General features: G+C 34.7%; 1 protein-coding gene and 1 non-coding gene across 2 annotated transcripts in view; one reads left to right on the forward strand and one right to left on the reverse strand.

Annotated features, from left to right (window-relative positions):
- The window catches only part of SPRED1 (sprouty related EVH1 domain containing 1), a 117,784-nt gene that overhangs the window by 94,970 nt on the left and 2,017 nt on the right, over positions 1-20,797 (reverse strand). The window lies entirely within an intron of this gene.
- LOC116750151 lies at positions 2,986-3,120 on the forward strand. Its single transcript, XR_004348875.1, has one exon. It is a non-coding gene; the product is annotated as a small nucleolar RNA SNORA70 (small nucleolar RNA).

Here is a 20,797-nt window from a genome sequence, read left to right on the forward strand (position 1 = left end):
TGACAAGTTCCTATGACTCTTCCTCATCTAACCTAGTTTCGAAATATCTCATCATACTGGTAGATTATGAATTTGTCACAATGGCTATGTGTGTGTGGGAAAAGAATAAATAACAACTTTTTAGATATGGATGTTAGGTGATGGGCTAAGCTCACTCACTAGGCAAAGCAGTTCACTGCTTTCTCCTTCAATGTGCCATCCAATTTACAGCCACATTCCTGAATGATGGTCAAGAGCTCACATTCTAAGTAGTCCTTTTAGTTGTAAGAGATGCTAAATAATTTGCACTTATTCGTTCTCGTTTGGTTTTGCAAACAGTTGGTTTTGCTTACAAAAGAAAATGTAGTTTGCTGGTCCACATACAGATTCATTAACTTCCTGAATACAGTGCCCGACCAAATGTCCTAAATAACTGAGGCTAAAATATCACATTTTTCATCTCATCTATTTTTAGATAAAATAGATTTAGTATCCTAACTCAACTATAATTACCATCACAAAAACAATAATGGATTTTTTTTAAAAACCTGGGACAAAGACAGTCGATTAACAGTGATTAACGTTGGATGATAAGAATCTACATGACCGTTACCTTCTTTGCATCTTTTACTTTTCTAAAAATTAAATAAACAACTCACCCACAAGCTAAATAAACTATTTCTTACCAAGATCCTGCTGACTAGCATAAGGATGTGAACTGTTCTTTCAGAGATGCTTTTTCATTTACCTGTTGTTCCTATTAATGAAGGTATTCTGATTAAAATCCCTTTAAAAAGGCAAATCAGATATTTCTCTTCCAACTTACATTAGCTATATTTTAGGCATTACTGTTGATTACTGGTATCAATGATTCCTAAAACTAAAGAAGAGGATGACATCCCTAAAAAAATTATTTCCCTTTACAGATATTGGGGAAAAAAATCTACGGTGGAAAAAACATAGCATTAACAGTCAAAAATCAAAGTTTCCACTGAGACTGATAAAATGCAACTGTAACATTTTGGGCAAACTATTTTATCATTCCAGGCCTTAATACCCTCATCCAAAACACTTAAAGAGACAAGATGCTATTTAATCGAAATCCTTTCTCATTCTAAATTTCTTTGATTCCATGAACTATCCAAGACGTGTAAAACTATCCCAGGTAGTCCATCATAAATATTTGTCAATTAATACTTAGTATTTATTCTACAGTATGAACTTTTAAAGTTTCTTTGCAACGAATTAGTTACTTCTACTACTACTACTAATAGCTAACACTTCAGTACTTGCTATTTACACAGTTCAATGTTTTACATGGATTACATTTAATCCTCACAATAGTCTTCCAAAACATATAATTATTATCCTCATTTTACAGACATGATTTACAAAAGTCCAAGATCACAAAACTGGTAAGTGACAGAACTTGGCTTCCAATCTTGGCAGAATGAACTCAAAATCCCCCATGGAGGTATACAGAATAAACTTGTTCATCAAACCCTCAACATGACAACTAACAGACACTCTGAAAGCGTGAATACATATATAACAGAAACAGTACTTCACACAGTAGGCAGTATAAAACTTGGATTTAAAACCACTTTATAATACTTATTAAACTTTATGATCTTAGGCAAATCACTTAAGTCTCTTTGCTTACATGGAATATGGGAAAAATAGTATCGACTCAAGAAGCTACTGTAAGAATTAAAAGCGACAACATAAAATGTTTACGTAAGTGTGCTTAGCAAACAGATATCATATATGGTTGCATAATATTACTAAATTAAGTGGCAATGTGTTAAAAGGAGGCACATAAATATTATATATTAATCTAAATACTATATATTCATTTAGCATAATTTATATATAATATATAAATCAGCCATTTGGATTCATGGATAATGAATCAACTTATTTTTCTTCAGCTAAGACAGCAAAAGAGATGATTTATTGTACACGTTACATTCTCAGCCACAACTGAGAACAGAACTAGTCCAGAACATCACAGGTCCAGGGCAAAGGACCAAAAGGGGACCATTTTGATACGAGCAAGGTGGGTCTCTCGAAGGTGGGTGAAGCGATCGTAATGGCCATGGATGTTCCAGATTCGTTGAGACATCTTCTAGACAGGAGGCAGGCAGTCTGACAATTTGCACCAGCTTGCCTGGCCCCTGGCTGCCCTTTGTTTCTGTTCCCGTGGCCTCCACGGGTACGAGTTTACTTGGACCTCTGCCTCACCTTTCTTCTTTTGCGCTTCAGCCTGCACATGCGTTTCTTCCTCCACTTTGCTCTCATGGGGCAGAGGTTTCTCAGAAGATGGCGCTAAGGCCGAGAGCCATGGATAATTAATCAATTTACAATAGCCACACCACCTACCTCAACCCCTTAACTATTGAGGGGAAAAAAAAATGCCACATAGTAAACATTCTCAGCACAATGTCCTCCCAAAACATATATTCAGATACTACCAATGTCTAGCATACTGCCTTAACCATAGCAAGAATATAATATTTTGGGGACTGTAATGACTACTTTATGTTTTGAAACAGCTATACCTATTATAATGTTTAATAATTTTCTTGAATATTACGAACTAAAGTGTGCCCTGTCCGTGCCAGGAAAGACAAATAACAGAATTAACAGAAAAGACAAATGTAAGGAAGAAATTACAGTTATATAGGAGAGTAAGTAGAAAGAACCCGGACTTTGGACAGAGAAGGCCTGAGTTTATGTCCCAACTATATCTCTTTTACCTGGCTGTTATGAACAAGACTTTTAACTTTCAGCTTAGTTTTCTTCATCTGTAAAATGGGGTTAGTACCACCAGCATCACCCTAATGCCAATAAGCACACCTACCACTCAGATAATAGTTTCTAAATATAATTCTCCAATAAAAGAAACCAGAGTTCCTTGGATAAATAGGATGACTCTACAGCTGTGACAGGGAAAATACGAAATGAGCCTAGAATATCTTGTGAAGCCAAAAAGGAAGTGCTCATCTGCAGTCAATTAAGCCAACCGCGCCCTTTTCCCCATGGGGGCCCCGTGTGCAATGGCTGCAAACAGCAGCCTCCTCGGTAGTGTATGCAGCCTGTTGCCTCTATGGGTTGCCCAAACGGACCTTGGAGACAGCCCTTTCCAGTGGCCATTCATGACTGGCATGCTGTCCCAATCTAGGCTCCAGACAGGTGTTCATGGTGCCTTTGGAAAGCCCCAGGGCACAGGGGCCAGGGTCCTCATTGGCCAAGTCATCGTGTCCCTCCGCACCAAGCTGCAGAGCAAGGAGCATGTGATTGAGGCCTTCTGCAGGGCCAAGTTCAAGTTCCCTGGCTGCCAGAAGATCCATATCTCCAAGAAGTAGGGATTTACTAAGTTGACTGCAGATGAATTTGAAAACAGGGTAGCAGAAAAGTGGCTCATCCCGGATGGGTGTGGGGTCAAATACATGCCTAATTGTGGCCCCTGGACAAATGGTGGGCCCTGCATTCATGACAGCCTTAACAGTGTCCCCTCCTTGCTCATGCCCACCAATAAATCCTACTTCCCTGTCAAAAAACAAAAAAAAAATTTTAAACAAACAAACAAACAAAAGGAAAACAAAAAGGAAGTGCTCAAAAAACGAAGGAACATGTCAAAAGGCACAGAAGCCAACTTGATGGGGCTCCCAATGGCCAAATCTGGGACAACAGAGCATCAAAATAATGACAGCAATGGACTATTGTCCATACTAATAGAAATAAATAATAAATAAATAAATGGTGGGGAGAAGAGAAAGCTTATCTATAGAATTCCAATTAATAAAGATGAAAGGAATAATGGAAACAAAATCACCAATTTGGCAAACATCACAATATTTGTTATAGACAAGACTCATAAACAGACATTAAAAATAGTGAGCAAATGTATAATAGGAAACATGATATTTACATAATCTCAAAGTATCACCCCCCAGAAGATGCTTATTACATAAAGGATCTACCATGTGAGAAACTGGCAGGCATCATCTTAACCAAATGATCAAATTTCGTATCATCATATGGGATATATCACCATCACAGACCTCCTAAAGCATGAGGACACCTTCACTCTATAGTACTGTTGCCCACAATGTTTAACTTCAGTTTAATCAAGACTGAGCATCAAATGCAAACTGAAGAACATTCCATAAAATACCTGGCCAGTACTCTTCAAAAAAGTTTCAAAATTATGAAAGAAACACCGAAGAGCCATTCCAGATTAAAGGAGGCTAAGGAGACATGAATACTTAATACAATATGCAAAGTTGGATTGTATCCTGAACTAGAAAAAGGACATTATGGAACTGATGAAAGTTGAAGTAAGGTCAGTAGATAATATTACATCGATGTTAATTTCCTGATTTGGCTATGTAAGATACTAAAATTTTGGGAAGCCAGTTGAAGAATATATGGATATTCTTTGGATATTTTTTCCTACTTTTTTGTAGGAAAAAATTCTTTTGTAGGTCTAAAATTATTTCAAAGTGAGATTATATAAACACACATGAATTTCTGAAGAAACACAGCAATGTGAGGAAGACTAGCTTATACTTGTTTTACCAATAACTGCCACATATCTTTGAGCAGCTCTTTAGTATATAATAGTGAAAAAATTCTCAAGATTATGCAGGCTGGTAAGAGGCAATGACAGACCTACATATTCATGTAATCCCTTCAGTGCTTCTACCTTGACATCTCTGCCCATAAAATCTCCAATTTTTAATACAAATAATTAAGAGGAAACAGAGAAAAATTACAGTAGGTTCACGACAAGTTATGTGAGGAGTTTGGAACCACAACTGTATACTTCACCTAAAATGCCCCTTAGTCTTCCTATCAGAAATTTAGGCAGTCTGAACCATTTATCTGTCTTTGAACGACATATCTCATGCTCTTACACTAAAGCCTGACCCAACTGGGCTAAACAATTACAAATTACTCATTTCAAAGCTCTTGCTAGTCAGACATGATTTTTTAAAAAGAAAAGACTAAAATCATTCACATCTTATAAATAAACGCTAATATACAGAACTTTATAATATATAAAGTCTAAAGTTATAAAAAGACTGAGTTCACAGTAATCATCTACCCTTAGCTCTAAGTTGTTAAGACACTAAATCTTTTGCCTCTCTTACACAATCTATCCTACTTCAAAGTGAACTGAAAGACAAGACTATTGCTACTTTGTTAGATCACAAGACTACTGAACTATACACCAAGTTACACATAACATGTAAACATGTCTCTTCAAAATGAAGTAATTTTTACTTTCAATGTTTTTCCTCACTCTTCTGGGACAACTGTATTTTCCCCTAGCAGAGAATCAAGTCCTTCATTACCAAAGAACCAATCATGTATTTCTAAAAGCAGATTGAGAACTCTGTGAAGGCAAAGACCCAGATTTTACTCATCTACATCCCCAAAGCCTATAGGCTTAACACCTGGGATCTCAAAAAGGTTAGTTTCCAATCCTTTCTCTGGCATATAAGAAAGGCTCAATAAACATTTATTGTAGCTGTTTCATTCAGTATCAACACTAATGACTGTGCCAAACCTAAGAGCAATGTAAAATCCAAAAGAAGGACTAAATTTGACTAATAAGAAATGCTGCAACATTCTGATCTCCATCTGTTTGGCTGCTTGTATCAGCCTACCACTCCAACACACGTGTGATTGATCCTTTAGGGCCCACTGCACCGAAAACATTTAACTACCACTAAATGTGCAGCGCACACATAACAGATTTGAATTAACAGACTTTTCTTTACTGAAACAGTTCTAAATACTATTTTTACAGAACCTAAACACTTTAACATCTGCGGTTTAGATAATACCCTACTTTGGCAAGATATATGGATAATTAGGTGTATATTATTGGGTCAAGAATTTTGTCATTCAACATTAAGCAAATAACTTCTCATCTATCACTACAATTTGAATTTTAAAATAACACTTCATCTTAACTCAGTACCTAAAAGGTAAAACAAAAAACAAAACATCTACCAAGCATCCAGCAGATTACGAAGATGATTGGCTTAATAAATAAACTACCTCAAGAACAATACCTACAAATGTTAAAGGAAAAAATTTCATTCAGTACAAGAGATGTACATACAAAAGCCTATGTGGAGATGAGTATACATTCATGTCCACGCCAGAATTTTTTTTAACTACTTAATAGATTAAAAAGATTCTATTAAAAAATAAAGAATTAACTTTAAATAAAATTATACAGTGAAATAAAGTACACTAAACTGTTTCACATTTTAATATTTAAAAAGAGAAAATGTGAATAAGATTACCCTGAAATTATGAAATATATAGAAGAGTATGTCAAATTACAAAATACTAGAGCCAAAAATGCTAGATATCATCTGAGCCATCTTACTTGTTCTAGGAAACTCAGGTTTTCTAAGAAATTGCTTTTTAAAGGAAGACTATACAATGGACAATACACAATAATATAAGGAAAGAATAACCAACACTCACTATCACAAGCACATAAAGGCCAAGAAATTGATGGGGACAGGGGAAAAAGGAAAGAGGTGAATGCACAGATATGCATTTGGAGAGGTAAAATATCACAACATTTCAGAGGCTGGACTCTGCATCCCGACCTAACCAAGCTTGAATCCTAACAGTCATTTACTAACTAACCTCATCATGCCTCAATTTCCTCATCTATAAAATGGATGTAACAGTACCCAATAGAGTGGTTAAGAATTTATTAATTCATATAAGCACTGAGAACAGTGTCTGGCACATAGTAAGCAATCAAAAAATTTTAGCAAATGTCATTATCTGCTATAAAAATACAGTTTTTATACCCATTCTCTTACATTGCCAGTAGGAGTACAAATTGGAACTATGCGGGGACACAGTTTGGCATTACCTTATAAACTTGAAAATTTACAACATAACTTAAATCCAACTATTTTACTCCTAAATATATATTAAAGAGAACCTTTAGCATATATGCATCAGAAGCATATTACAAACATGTTCACAGTGGTAATGTTCATGATAGGAAATAACTGAAAATAACTCAAATATCCTTAGACAACAGATTGTCTATATTGTGGTAATGTCACACAATGGAATCTTATACGTCAGGGCAAATGAACAAAAAACTATAGCAAAAAGAATGGACACATCTTACTATTACTGAGTGTAAAAAAAAAAAATCAAGTTCAGGAGTTGATATTTACATAAGTATATTCCTTTTAGAGAGTTCAAATATATATGGTAAAGTTTTTTTAATAGGAAATAAATGGTAAATACACAACTCAGGATAGAGTAACCTCTAAGAAGAGATAAAAGGAATATAACAGAAGCACAATAGGTACATTTTAGTAATCATCACTGTCCTGATTCTTGGATTGTACTGTGAGTGGGTATTTGTCAATTAAATAGAAAAGTAAAATTACTAGACTACAGAGGTCCATATATAGACCAATGATGACAGTATGAACCAAGACAATGATTAGTCTAATTCTGTGCACCAAAGGTTTTTTAAAAAAGAATTGAGAGTTAATTGTAACCTGCTTTGGAATGAAGGGTCAAATGACATAATTCATGTTTGACACGCAGCAAAATGCTTAATACACATTAGCTACTATCTAAAATGGTATAATTTATTACAGAATAAAACACATTTTAAGATTTAAAATCTCTTCTCACTCTAAACCAACCTCTTTCCCACCTCCTAAAGCAGAAACCATCCCTAAAAAAGACAGAAACCTGCTCAGCAAACTAGTGGCACAGCAGGGCTCCTGATTCCCTACCAATCCAATTCTCCTTCCACTAGATCAGTATGTCACAAACTCAATTTTGTTTTGATAGTCATGACCTTCATTACTTTTTTGCTTTATATGTGTACCATATATATCATCCAAAAAATGTTGTTCCTAAAAGGAAAGGTTTTAATCACAACAGCCAATTAAAAAAAAAAAAAACTATCACAAGCCATAAATAGATGGTAACCATAAAATTTAATATAGTAAAAGCCAAACAGTATTGGCTTATCTACCAGAGACTGAGGTTGACATCACTCCTTCCTTATTAAAAAACAACAACAGGGCTTCCCTGGTGGCGCAGTGGTTGAGAGTCCGCCTGACGATGCAGGGGACGCGGGTTCGTGCTCCGGTCTGGGAAGATCCCACATACCGCGGAGCGGCTAGGCCCGTGAGCCATGGCCGCTGAGCCTACGCGTCCAGAGCCTCTGCTCCGCAACGGGAGAGGCCACGACAGTAAGAGGCCCGCGTACCGCCAAAACAAACAAACAAACAAACAAAAAAACAACAAACATGCAAAAAATAAAATTTAATTTAATTAAGATGCAAAACGTATTGAGAAAGGAGTAACTTGTCAATTTAATGCCACATCTGTGAAACAACTGAAATTACCTTACATACCAGGGGCAAGTTCCATACTTTGGAAAATGCTGCACTTCCTCTAGCTATCCCCCTATTTAAAAGATTAGAATTTTTTTCAACAAACTGGCTAAGATTGAATAGAGACCATGTCATTGGTTTCAAAAATTTGCTGGGACTGAAGGGTTAGAAACACTCAGGATATGCACTATCTGATAAAGGAATCATTAGCATGTGGCAATTTAAATTAAAATTTTAGCTCCTCAGTCCTTCAAGCCACATTTCAAGTACTCATAAGCCAAACAGCCACACAGGAGCATCATACTGGACAGCACAAACAAAACATTTCCTTCACCACAGAAACTTCTATTGGAAACACTGCTTTAGATTCTCAAAGAACTCCGATAAGGCCCAAACGGTAGCAAATGGAAATAAGGAAAATTTCAGCAGAGGATAAAAAAAAGTATTTCAATAAAGTAATAGAAACATTTGGAAAGAACTGAGAGACAGTGAATTAAAACCTAGTGGTAAAAATATATTTTCTACAATTGCTTTATAATGATTTCAAAGGCTGGAGATGTACAAAAGCAGGCAGGAATCCCTCCCCAACTAAGATAGTAAGGTTATTACTTCTACCGAGGAAAAGACTTAAATACTTAGAAAATAAGGTAAGAGACTGCAGTCGTACCTGAAGGCATATTGGCAAATAGCACTTATTGCGTACCAAACACTGCTTTAATATATGAGCTTATGAAAACTCTTATAATTTACCTTCATTAATAAAGAAATAAGGAAAGCATGCTCAAATAATGGACAGAATATCAACAGTAACTATCTTTCAAAAACAGTGGGTCTTGTATAACCAATTCTCATTTACCATCCCCTGATCACTTTAAAGCGCATCTCCCCCATCCCACTTCAGGTTCTCAACATTCTTGTGAACTTGTTTTACTGAAAACAATATTTTAAAAGGGCACTTTCCAGTGCATTTAATACACAGTTTGATTTTAACTATGTAGATATTTCGCAAAGCTTCTCGATATATAGGTTACATAACCTATGTAGATATTTTGCATTACTTCTCAATATGTAGGTTATATAATCTTTAATTTAGCTATATTCCTTAGATGTACAATTCCCTTCAGTTCCCCAAACAGGCCCAGACATTTCAATTCTAAGGTTTAGGTTCATTTTCCTCAGCTTTCCTCCTCTCCCTAAGGTTTTGCTAGAACCTTTTCTTTTTCTGCCTTCTGCCTTACCTCTCTTTTCTTCCCCCCAATCCTCTAGAAAACACTACCTTTCCCTGTGAGTAAATCAAAACTCATACATACATAAATCCATTTTTATACAATTTTCAGGCAAAAAGTAATTTATGGATGAGAAAAGATTACTGTCTTCATTAGCACAGATGCTTAGACACTAGAAGATTTGCTCTAAGTCACATAAGTAAATGGCAAAACTGAGACTAGAACCTGAGTTTTTCTTTCTTTTCTACACAGCTTTGCAGATTTCTTAGTGTGCCAATTAGCATAATTTTATTCTTTCTGACCCAGGTAATTCACTATCTATATAAATCGTATGATCTACATGAAGTTTTTAGAGAAACAACAAATTTTAAATTTCAAATCCTTCCTATATATTTCTTGCCTTTATAAAACTTTTAATAAGAGTGCAAAAAAGAAAATTTCTTCTATGAGTAATTTCCAGTTGTCTTCCAAGTTTTCTACAATGTGATTATATTGTTTTTGTACTTCAAAAAGTTTCTATTAATGTTTGCTGGATTCATACATTCCTACTTTTTGTTTGAAAATGGCAGCTGCTATAATTACATTGTACAATCATGACTTACCCTTGAGCAACACACCCTAATGTACCCAAAATGCTGCATCTCACCAGAGTACACATTCTCCCAGGAATGTGTCGTACAAGTTAGAGACATATAATGCCATAGGATATAAATACGTAAAGACTGCATGGTTAAGAGTTCTTTTTTTCCTAATATAAATGACTAAAAACATTTCATATTGAAAATACAACTCTCTTATTGATTAAAATGCAATATTCACATGATATCTTTGTGATAGTTTACTAGATTTCAAAATAATTACACAATCTTACAGGCTGCTTTGGGATACACTCCCTTAACATTCGGGGCACTTTGGTGCCCCGAAAGAAATCTGAGAAGCAATGACGTAAGGCTTATTATCTATAATCTAGTTACAGCAATTCAAATCTGAATTCCCCTACAATGTCTCACAACTCAACCTTGAAATGCACTCCCCCTGAGAATCCTATACCTTTTCATATTATCTCCTTCATGAAATAATAAGCTGAACATAAATGTAAATCTTTGGTACCAATAAGGAGATACACCCTTAGAGGACAATATCCCATATAACGCACTGTAGTTCAGAACTGGGTACTTTTAACTACAAGGGTCTTTACCAGCATTAACTTCTTACACAGAATAAAATATTCTGTAATATATAATTCTAGTCTACAGAATACAGAAGTCAGCCTATGTCATCACAGTAAGTCCAAGCTGTTTTACAAAAGGTTTTGTGTGTGTGTATGAATGCATATATGTATGTATGTACACTGTCAAACAGTATAAAGTATTTGTTACTGTTACAGTCGAGAGTTTAAAAGCTACTGTTTCAGGGTACAGGCTTTGGAGTCTTCACCAGCTATGTAATCTTTGCTAAGCTATTCAACTTTCCTAAGCCCCAGCTTCCTCATCTTTGTAAATGGTGGTAATAATAGTAATAACATTTAAAAGAGTTGTTATGAAGACTAATTCTATCAAATGATTTTAAGACAATGCTGGTAATAACTCAAATATTATCTATCATTTAATTACATACTGGGACCTATGTATAAAAACCCACAAGGTACTAAAGAACAAAAATGGAATCTAAGAAATATGAGAATGTCATTTATAAATAATCCACAACAGAAAAAAATACAAATTTTTGGAAGCAGCATTTCATAACCAGAATTTTTAAAAAGCCACTTATATTCTTTGACATAATTATTTCACTCCTGTAAATTCATCCTAAGAAATTAATTGAACAGAAAAAAAACAATTATATGCAGAAAGGATGCCCATTACAATGTTACTTATAAGAGCTGGACACCTGAAGTGTTCACTAAGAAGAAAACAGCTATGTAAACTTATGGTACAACCTGGTGAACTATTATAGGCATTAAAATAATGATTACTAAAAAACTATGTATAAGCATAGAAATTCTTTAAGTATATCCAGTGAAAATAAATATTCATACATACACTATTAAAACAAGTAAAATATATTTGTATGGAACTAGAAGCAACTGAAAACTATGTTGGGTTTTTAATTGATTTTGTTCTTTCTTTGATGTAATTATTGCTCCTTGTCCTCCCCAAAACAAAGAAAAGTCAGCATTTTGGTTCATTCAGGTTGCAATAACAAAATACGACAGACTGGGTAGCTAATAAACAACAGAAATTTATTTTTAACAGTTCTGGAGGCTGACAAGTTCAAGATCGAGGTGCCAGCATGGCTGGGTATGGGCCTTCTTCCTGGTTCATAGCTAGGGACTTTTCACATGGTGCAAGGGGCTAGGGATCTCTGTGGAACCTCCATCCTCATGATTTAAGCACCTCCTAAAGGCCCCACCTCATTATACCATTGTGTCTGGAGGTTAGGATTTCAACATGAGTTTGGTGCGGAAACAAACATTCAGACAGTAAGAGTCAGTTAAAAGGATTCAGCTCAGTTTTCCTCCTCCTAAGTACCTAGCTAAATCTATCTGAAACGGCGTAAATGCAAAAATGGGACTAGAAGTTAGCCATAATCAAACGACTTGTATTTGATGTATGCTGGGGCCTAGTACACATTACACAGTTTCAGACTCAACAATAATAGGGTCTATATAAAATCAGATACATTCTTTTTCTTTTGGCTGACTTAGAAGCTAAGTTTGGCTCTCTCCAGAAGTATCAAGATGAAAAACTGCTAAGGAAAACTAAGATGATTAGAGAGGTCACCTTGTCTTATTCATTCATCTCCTGTCTCTCCCCTTCCTTTTTGAAAAAAATCATAATGCAGAGTTGAAGAATATCTTAATTTGATATGCTACTTATTAAAGTTATTTGCTATATTTTCTTAACCTTTACTAAGTTAATTAAGTTTGGATTTTTAGATCAAATAATTCTCAAGAGAAAAAGCATATACATTTTTCATCATCGTATTTTTAAGTTCCTGATTTCCATTCATTCAAGATCTTGATTTGTAAACCAAGTTTCAGTAATTACGTATCTAAGGCTGTTATTTTTGAATTAACAAATGATACAGTTTCAGAATAATAATTCTAAACATCAGGCTAAATCAAAATATAAACAAATTTTTCCTTTAGCTGTTGATGACTATAAAATGAACTAAACATAAGCTTACAGACCTTTAGCTGTCCAAATTAAAGTCGGCACTAAACCACAAGCAATGAACTTCTAGCTAGCAGATCTAGCCTATCTCACCTATTAACAGGGATCCTAGTTGATTATAGTTGCGAAAAATTAAATGTCTAAATCTTTAATAACCTGAAAAAAAATTCCTCTCCCCTTCTCTCATGAAAGTAGATTTTTTTCCCTCCATATAATTTGAAACCTCCTTCATTCGACTCTGAGAAAGATGGCTTTTCCCTGAAATTGATGGAGAGACATCAAATCTACTCATATGTACTTCCAAAATGTGCTCAGGTATTAAAATTGCTTTAAAAATGTTCACAATATAGATTTAAATTATTTTTTTGCTTGTTGGAATGTTTAAATTTTAAGTTTTTCTGAAAAGCAGCTTTTTAACATTTAAACTGAAATACAATTTTTCCAGCAGATCTATAATCCTTTTTTAAAAGTAACCCTACCTTCAGGCTAAATGAAAATGAGCACTGATTATTTCATGAACATAGTACCTTTCTTCTCAAGAACTAAAAGTTATTTTTAATATTCTCTTATCTCTAATCAAAAAATGTTATTGGGAGGGGAGGTTACGTGTTATCTTAACGTGGTTCTGAAGTAGGGCCATGTTATCCTGGTTTTACAGATGGAGAATCAAGCACAAAGACAGGTTACATGATTTGCCAAAGTCTTAATGGGACAGTCAGTAGTAACCACAGGATCATGTTAATTATGAACACCATGTTAATTGTAGAAATTTAATTAGTGAATTTTGTTTTGAAAAGGCCTTTCTAACCACATTAGGATTGGAGTACACAAAAAATACAAAACATTCTGTCAAAGACATATAATTTATTTGGATAAAGCCCTACAAAATCAGTCAACATCTTGATCAGCCTCTCAGAAAACAAAGTTCTTAATAAAATCCAAATCTGGATAATTTATTCATATGTCTGTCTCCCTCTCTATTTCCTAATTCCCAACACCCCTCATTCTTGGTAGGACCATTATTACATGAGATCCTATTCATTTCCAATACTCTCAACTCCTCCAGGCTAAGCCCTTCCCTTTTCTTATCCTCCTCCCCTTGACATACTCCTTTTCAATTTCCAATCCCAAAACCCTTACTCCTGTCTCTTTAAATTGCAGGGGCAGATGTCAGTATTCATACTCCCACTCTAAGCAGCTCATCCTACACACTTATAAAATACACTGGCGCTGGCTCAGGATTCCTCTCCACCTCAACTTCTGATATCAACCCAGCAACTTGAACAGCCACAGTGGTGACCTTTTTAAATATCCTAACAGATCCTGGTTCCTCTACTTTTAACAACCTGTTTCTACTTTAATCTTCCCTCATATGTTATCATTCTGGAGCCTGTGTTCTTTGATCAAAATCTATCTTTCGATTTTCCCCACTTCCACTCTACATGCTCTTTAACTTGCAGTCCCTCAAAACAGCTGTCACTTCTACTTGTCTACCTATCACTTCAAACTTAGTTTTTTTCTTCAAAATCCAGTCTGGCCATTAAATATATGAGATATAGTGTAGTATAAATACAGTGCAATTTGAATCTCAGTTCTAACACTTACTCCCTTGCGTGGCTGTGGGCAAGTTACTAAACCTCTCTTAAGTCTCAGTTATCTCATCTGTAAACTATGGATAACACTTGGCTCACATGGTCATTAGAAGGATTAAATCTACGACAGTATCTGACACAAGCAGTACAACAGTTGCAAGACTCCGCTTTCCTGGGCCTTGCTCTCCCAATTACCCACCTTTCCTTAAATCTCTTTTTCTCTTCCTCTCCACTACTGACATCATCTCATCCAGCAAATAATCTCAACTATTAACACTTCCCCCTAAATGTATGTAATCTTACTTTTTGCTGTCTCCATTTCATCACTTCCCATTTTGTCTTCAATACTTTCTCTCCTACCTCTCAAGATTTTTCTTTTGTTGTCTCTTCTCACTCTCCCTTGAAAACACTCCTGATTCTCCCTATTCATTTTTCTATTACTATTTAATACTCTCCTTGGTCAATTTTCCACTTCAACTACAGGCATACTTGGGAGATACTGCAGGTTTGGTTTAGACCACTGAAATAACTTTTATGCTTGTTTGGGGTTTTTTCCCATCTTCTTGGAATGCCCTTCCTCTTTCCATTGCCCTCTTCTCTGGCTGACTCCTAAATGCCATCTCTTTTCTGAAGGCTTCCTTCACACAACTCCCACTATGCCATCCACCAAAGATAGAATTACTTTCTTCTTAAGCCTTGAAGAACTTCATAAGCAGAGCACTCACCACATTTCAGAGGGATCTAGTTCCCTTGCTGGATAGTGAAAGCAGTTATCAGGTTTTACTTACCTTTGTATCTCTTGAGAAAAGTCAAGTGCCCAGTAGGCAGTCAAATGTCACTGAACTGAAATTCTTGAAGAAAATCCAGAAAAACTAAGAAATCCATATATATAATTCAGCAACTAAAATTCTGAAATGTTTTTACATATTACTAAGGGGGCAAACCTAGAATTGATCCTTAATCCCAATCTCAGAATATCAATGTAATTCACAACAGAACAGTAAAAAATGTTTGGTGATTTTATGCCAATCATTAACATTCTGATGTGGTAAAAGTTACAATAACTTTGAAAAAGCGGCATCAAAGTCACATTTCACTAAATTCCATCTAAATTTCGGTAATGCAACTACTGGATACCAACACATTAACAAATACGGTGTATTTGTGAAAGTAATCTCTAACCAAGGGAATAGACAAACAAAATGTGTCTAATCATAACAGTACCATTATATACTACCAGGAGAACAATTAGATTCTGCATTCCAAGTCATAATGGCCTTTATCTAAACTATACTCCCTGTTTTACAGATAACATTTAGAAATAAAATGATAAAACTGGTATTAGATTAAAATTTAATTTCCAATTACTCTTAAATTTCCCAAAGCTTATACTTCATACTCTAAATATAGAAAATGCCTTCCAAGGTAATTTTAAAATTTCAGATACAAAGTAATTTATGTAGTCAATCCTGTATTTATGAGCTACATGAATGATTAAATGTGGATTTCAGAAATACAAAGAAAATCACTTAGGATTCTTGAACTAAAAGCAACACTAAAAGTTGATAAAATTCAACACTCTCATTTTAAATCAGAAAAATTAAAAGTCTAATCTTCTAGGAAGCAGAAAAAGAATATAAATCCATATTTATGAACAATTATAAATCTATAAATTACGGACATTCACTTCCATATTATAAGCAGAGACTGAATGACAATCTGGCATTTAAGATTGTATCATTTCTCTTCCTTAATCTTCAAATGTGACAAACTACACTGATTTTCTCATGTTGACATTTTTGCAATCTCACGATAAACTCGGTTTTACTGTGAGGCTTTGTTGTTTTTAGTTCACTGAATTGGGTTTAATTTGCTACTTTTTGAAAATTCTCAGACAGTATCTCTCAATATTTCCTCTCCATTACCTCTTCTTTTGCAACCCTTAGCTGTAACTTGGACTTGTTCATCTTATCGTCCATGTTTCTTAATCTTCCATGTTTCTTAATCTTCCTATTTTATAATCTCTATCTTTGGGTTCAGTCTTTAGGGCCTCAGTCATAGCGGAAGACTTTAGCTTTTTGTGCCATGGACCTCTTCGGCAGGCTGGTGAAGCCAATGGCCCCCTTTCTCAGAATATTAAAGGCTTAAAACAAACTACATAAAATTACAAAAGAAATCAATTATATTGAAATAATTATCAAAATATTTTAAATTTTGGTGCTTGCTTTGGCAGCACATATACTATTAATTTTGATATAGTAATGTTTTTGTACTAACATATTCAAATACAAGCTCTAGCAATGGCTTAATAACTATAATAATTTCAAACTAGTGATGACTGTAAGTGCTATTTCAAGATATTTGTAACAACTGAACAGCAATTGTACTGTAAGAAAGAAAAAAATCTGATTTCTATCGGTGTTATGGGTTGAATTGAATCTTTCCAAAAAAGATGTTAGGTCCTAACCCCCAGTACCACAGAATGTGACCTTATTTGGAAAGAGGGTCACTGCAGATGTAATTAGTTAAGAGAAGGTCATACTGGAGTTGAGTGCTCCTAATCCAGTAGTGTCCTTATGAGAAGATGGGCATGACACACACGTGGTACTTTGTTACAGCAGCCCTAGGAAACTAATACAGTTGCTGTCACAAGTACCTCTGATGCTGCTATGCTTTGCTGGTATTTTCTTCAATTATGAAAGTAAACAAGTTTCAGTTAGAGATTAGTAAAAACACTCTGAATTCTAAGACTCTTATGTCTAAATCAATTTAACACCTCAGTCTGAGATCCATTACTAATAAACTACGTTTTAGCAAAAATAATGAACCATGTTTAAACAAAAATACACCAATAAGTTCGTTTGTTTTCCATTTCAAACCATTCTGAGTGCCATAAAAACAACATCTTGGGGATTTGTAGTAACTTTGGTACTGGACTCTAAAATGAGATGCAGCTATGACATACAACTTGAGATAAACAGCAAATTCAACTTAAATGTTAAAGAATGAAAAAATTCATTGTCTGAGTTAATTTGTTGCACTGAATAAATGTGAAATTATCCTTTAGTATTAGATTAACATAATTTGTATGAATAACCAAATGAGAAGATTTACTTTTGACACTTCTAGGCCAGTAAGTAAAGCATGAGGGCTGGTATCTTGTTAATATATTCCTCTCAGAACTACTCAAATTGATGTTTAAGCCCAATAGCCTTTTGTTTACTTATTCATCCAGAGACCATATTTATTTAAAAGAATAAAAAAAGAGCACTACAAAGTTCTCCATCTGTGATGTATATATATTATCAAAGACACATGGCTATTAAATTAAGCTCAAAATGAGAAAGTCTTAAAAGATTATGAATGCACCAACTGTTTCCAAATTTATCTTGTTTCTTCAAAATTCATGCTTCCACTTCATAATACTACAAGATCTCTATTGGAAGTCTTTCATGTGCTTAAATATGTCAAAATCAACAATCTAATAAAATTGACCAATTGACAAATATGTATGTTACAAGTCTAGTGACTTGCAATGTGTCTATCACTGTATTACTTTAGGGTAATTTAGCACAAGAAGGGCCCATAATGATGCTTAGTTCAAATTCCTTGATTTACAAGTGAGCAAACTGAGGGCCACAAAGGCCGTCACTTGCCCAGAATCACAGAATAAATTAGTGACAGTGAGGACAGAAATGCATCTCCTAATTCCAAGTCCAATGTTCTTTATATTATACCATACTGCATAAAAGATGGTTAAGAGTTAAATTATCTGCAGATGCCTTTGGTATGATCATTTTAATTCTGCTTATATTTTAAAACAGTCCAATTGCCCCAAAACAACCTAACAAGTTTTTTGAAAACTCAATTTTATTTTATTATCCATCACATCTTAAAAGTAGGAACATGATCTCACTTCCACCTTCAAAATTGGCAAAATTTTTTTCAAAAAGAACTGGACATTTCAAGGCATAAGCACTCTCACACACTGTTTCTTTTCTAGAGGGTAATTTAGCAGAAAAAATAAAACAACTTAAAATTTGCATCTTTTACTCCACTCCTAGACTATTTCAAGGAAAAAGTAATAAATGTGGATGAAGACAGAACTCAGGATCAAATGCAGCATTGTTCAGAAATAAGAGACATAGTAGACTGATTAAAACTAATATATGTTATACAGTGAATATATTGTAGGCATTAAAAATTATGTTTTAGGGCTTCCCTGGTGGCGCAGTGGTTGGGAGTCCGCCTGCCGATGCAGAGGACGTGGGTTCGTGCCCCGGTCTGGGAAGATCCCACATGCCACGGAGCGGCTGGGCCCGTGAGCCATGGCCGCTGGGCCTGCGCGTCGGGAGCCTGTGCTCCGCAACGGGAGAGGCCACGGCAGTGAGAGGCCCGCGTAACACAAAAAAAAAAAAAAAAAAAATTATGTTTTAGGAAATATTTAATGACACAGGAAAATGTTCACAATATATTAAGGTATGATAGTACCTACTATGCAATTCTACTCTGTTGAAGCTACATGTATATACATAAATTACATAATACATGTGTAAAGCATTTATCACATATTTTTATTCTTGGCACATAGTAAAAATCCAATAAATGAATATGATTCATCATCAACATCACAGAAAAGGTAAAGATTATATGTCAAATGTTAAGACTTATTAGATAAATAAATATTTGTTTAATAAATAATTACTTACTTTAAAGACCATTTTGTACATTATTTGAAATGAACTATTACTCTTGCATGAAGGAATTTTTTTTTTTTTAATGGCACTTTTAATGCAGTTCCAGTTCCTACTGAAGGTCAGAGAAGAAAAGCAGACTTTCACCAACCCTTCCCCAAGTTTGGCACTGCATAAGACAAAGTGTTATAGACTTATAATATGATCCTTCAGTAATTCTTGATTAATTATATACCCACAGTCAACCTCTGAGAACTATTTCTCTCTCTACACAGAACTCTAATTTCAAATAAGCATGTACTAGAGGATTTCAAAATGAGGCCTCTAAAGGCCTTACTGGATTTTACCACAATGGCTATCTAGAAAAGGTTAACAGTTTGCCAAGATATTGGTGATTTTCACTCTTTAAAGGTCGAAATCAGGTGGAAAAACATTCGAGTGTTAAGAACAGTCTCTACTTTAAGTAAATACCTTTTGATTGTGGATTTAAAAAAAGAGAGAAAAGCAAAAGGAAAAAATAAACATAAGGCCCAAATAAAATCCATATTACAGGGCAGTTTTAAACTATGCTAAGGCTTTAAGGGCATCTACAATAATATCTCTCTTGTTTCTTCATAATAGGTATGATTGTATATAATAAATTGCCATTTCAAAACATTACTATATATATGAAAGATGAAATATGTAAGTTATCGGGATAAAGTCTACATTCTGAAGAAGTTCACTCTTTGTGATTTAGCTATTACACAAACAATGCGGGCTATAATAAAACTGATTATCAGATGAACACATCACTTTCTAAAATAAAAAAAAATTTTAAGTAACACCTCCAAGAGTTTGTCCCCATGAAGAGTTAACATCTCATGGCAAAAAATTATACGCTAAAACATATTATTCTTGACCTACCAAAATAAACATAACAAAGCCCCTAGTAGGGAAAAATTTACTAATAAACCAGGATAAATTTGTGAAAACAGAATTCTGAAAGTCTGGGTGAGTGAGATAATTTCCAAATTGTCCCATACTAAATACATTAAAAAAAAAATTTTTTTTAAAGGCAATCCTACCAGTAAATATTGCCCTTAGGTGTTTCAAATATCAAAATCTTTGGACTTAAACCACCGGGAATATTTATTCATTTTTAGTGTAAAAGTGGTATCATCCACTGATAATCACTACACCGGAAAACCTGTACTCTCAATTTATCCATGACAAGTATTTGAAAAAGAGCTCACTTAAAAACTGTATTTCACAGGTGTGTCAATTCACATTCCCATATTAGCGTTTCTAATTAGCTGCACCCAAAAAGGAGGTATTCAATATTTTACTTTAAATATAGTAATTAGTCTTCTCCCATCTCCAAAATAGAACTTGACATTTTAATCCAGGCTACTTTCTTAAAAGAAGACGGCAGCAAAAATTATCGTCATTCTGTTAGGATTTTTAGCAGTTTTTCTCCTAACTAAGCGCTGAGATACTTCTTGATCTCTCTCAAAGTAGGTCTAATCTGCGGAAGGCAGTGAGACAGTGTACTGCACTGTGAATGGACAGCCAGGTATTTTATGAATGGAGGCGATCACGTGATCCCAGCACCTCCCCGAACTGATATTTCCCACATAACTGTGTCAACATTCTGAGAACAGGGGTAGTTGTTTGTGTGGGCGTCTATTTTTGAATTTAACCTATAACTTCGAATTCTCCTTACTTTCTGAA

This window comes from Phocoena sinus, chromosome 2 (assembly GCF_008692025.1).
Source record: "Phocoena sinus isolate mPhoSin1 chromosome 2, mPhoSin1.pri, whole genome shotgun sequence".
NCBI classification, from domain to species: Eukaryota; Metazoa; Chordata; class Mammalia; order Artiodactyla; family Phocoenidae; genus Phocoena; species Phocoena sinus.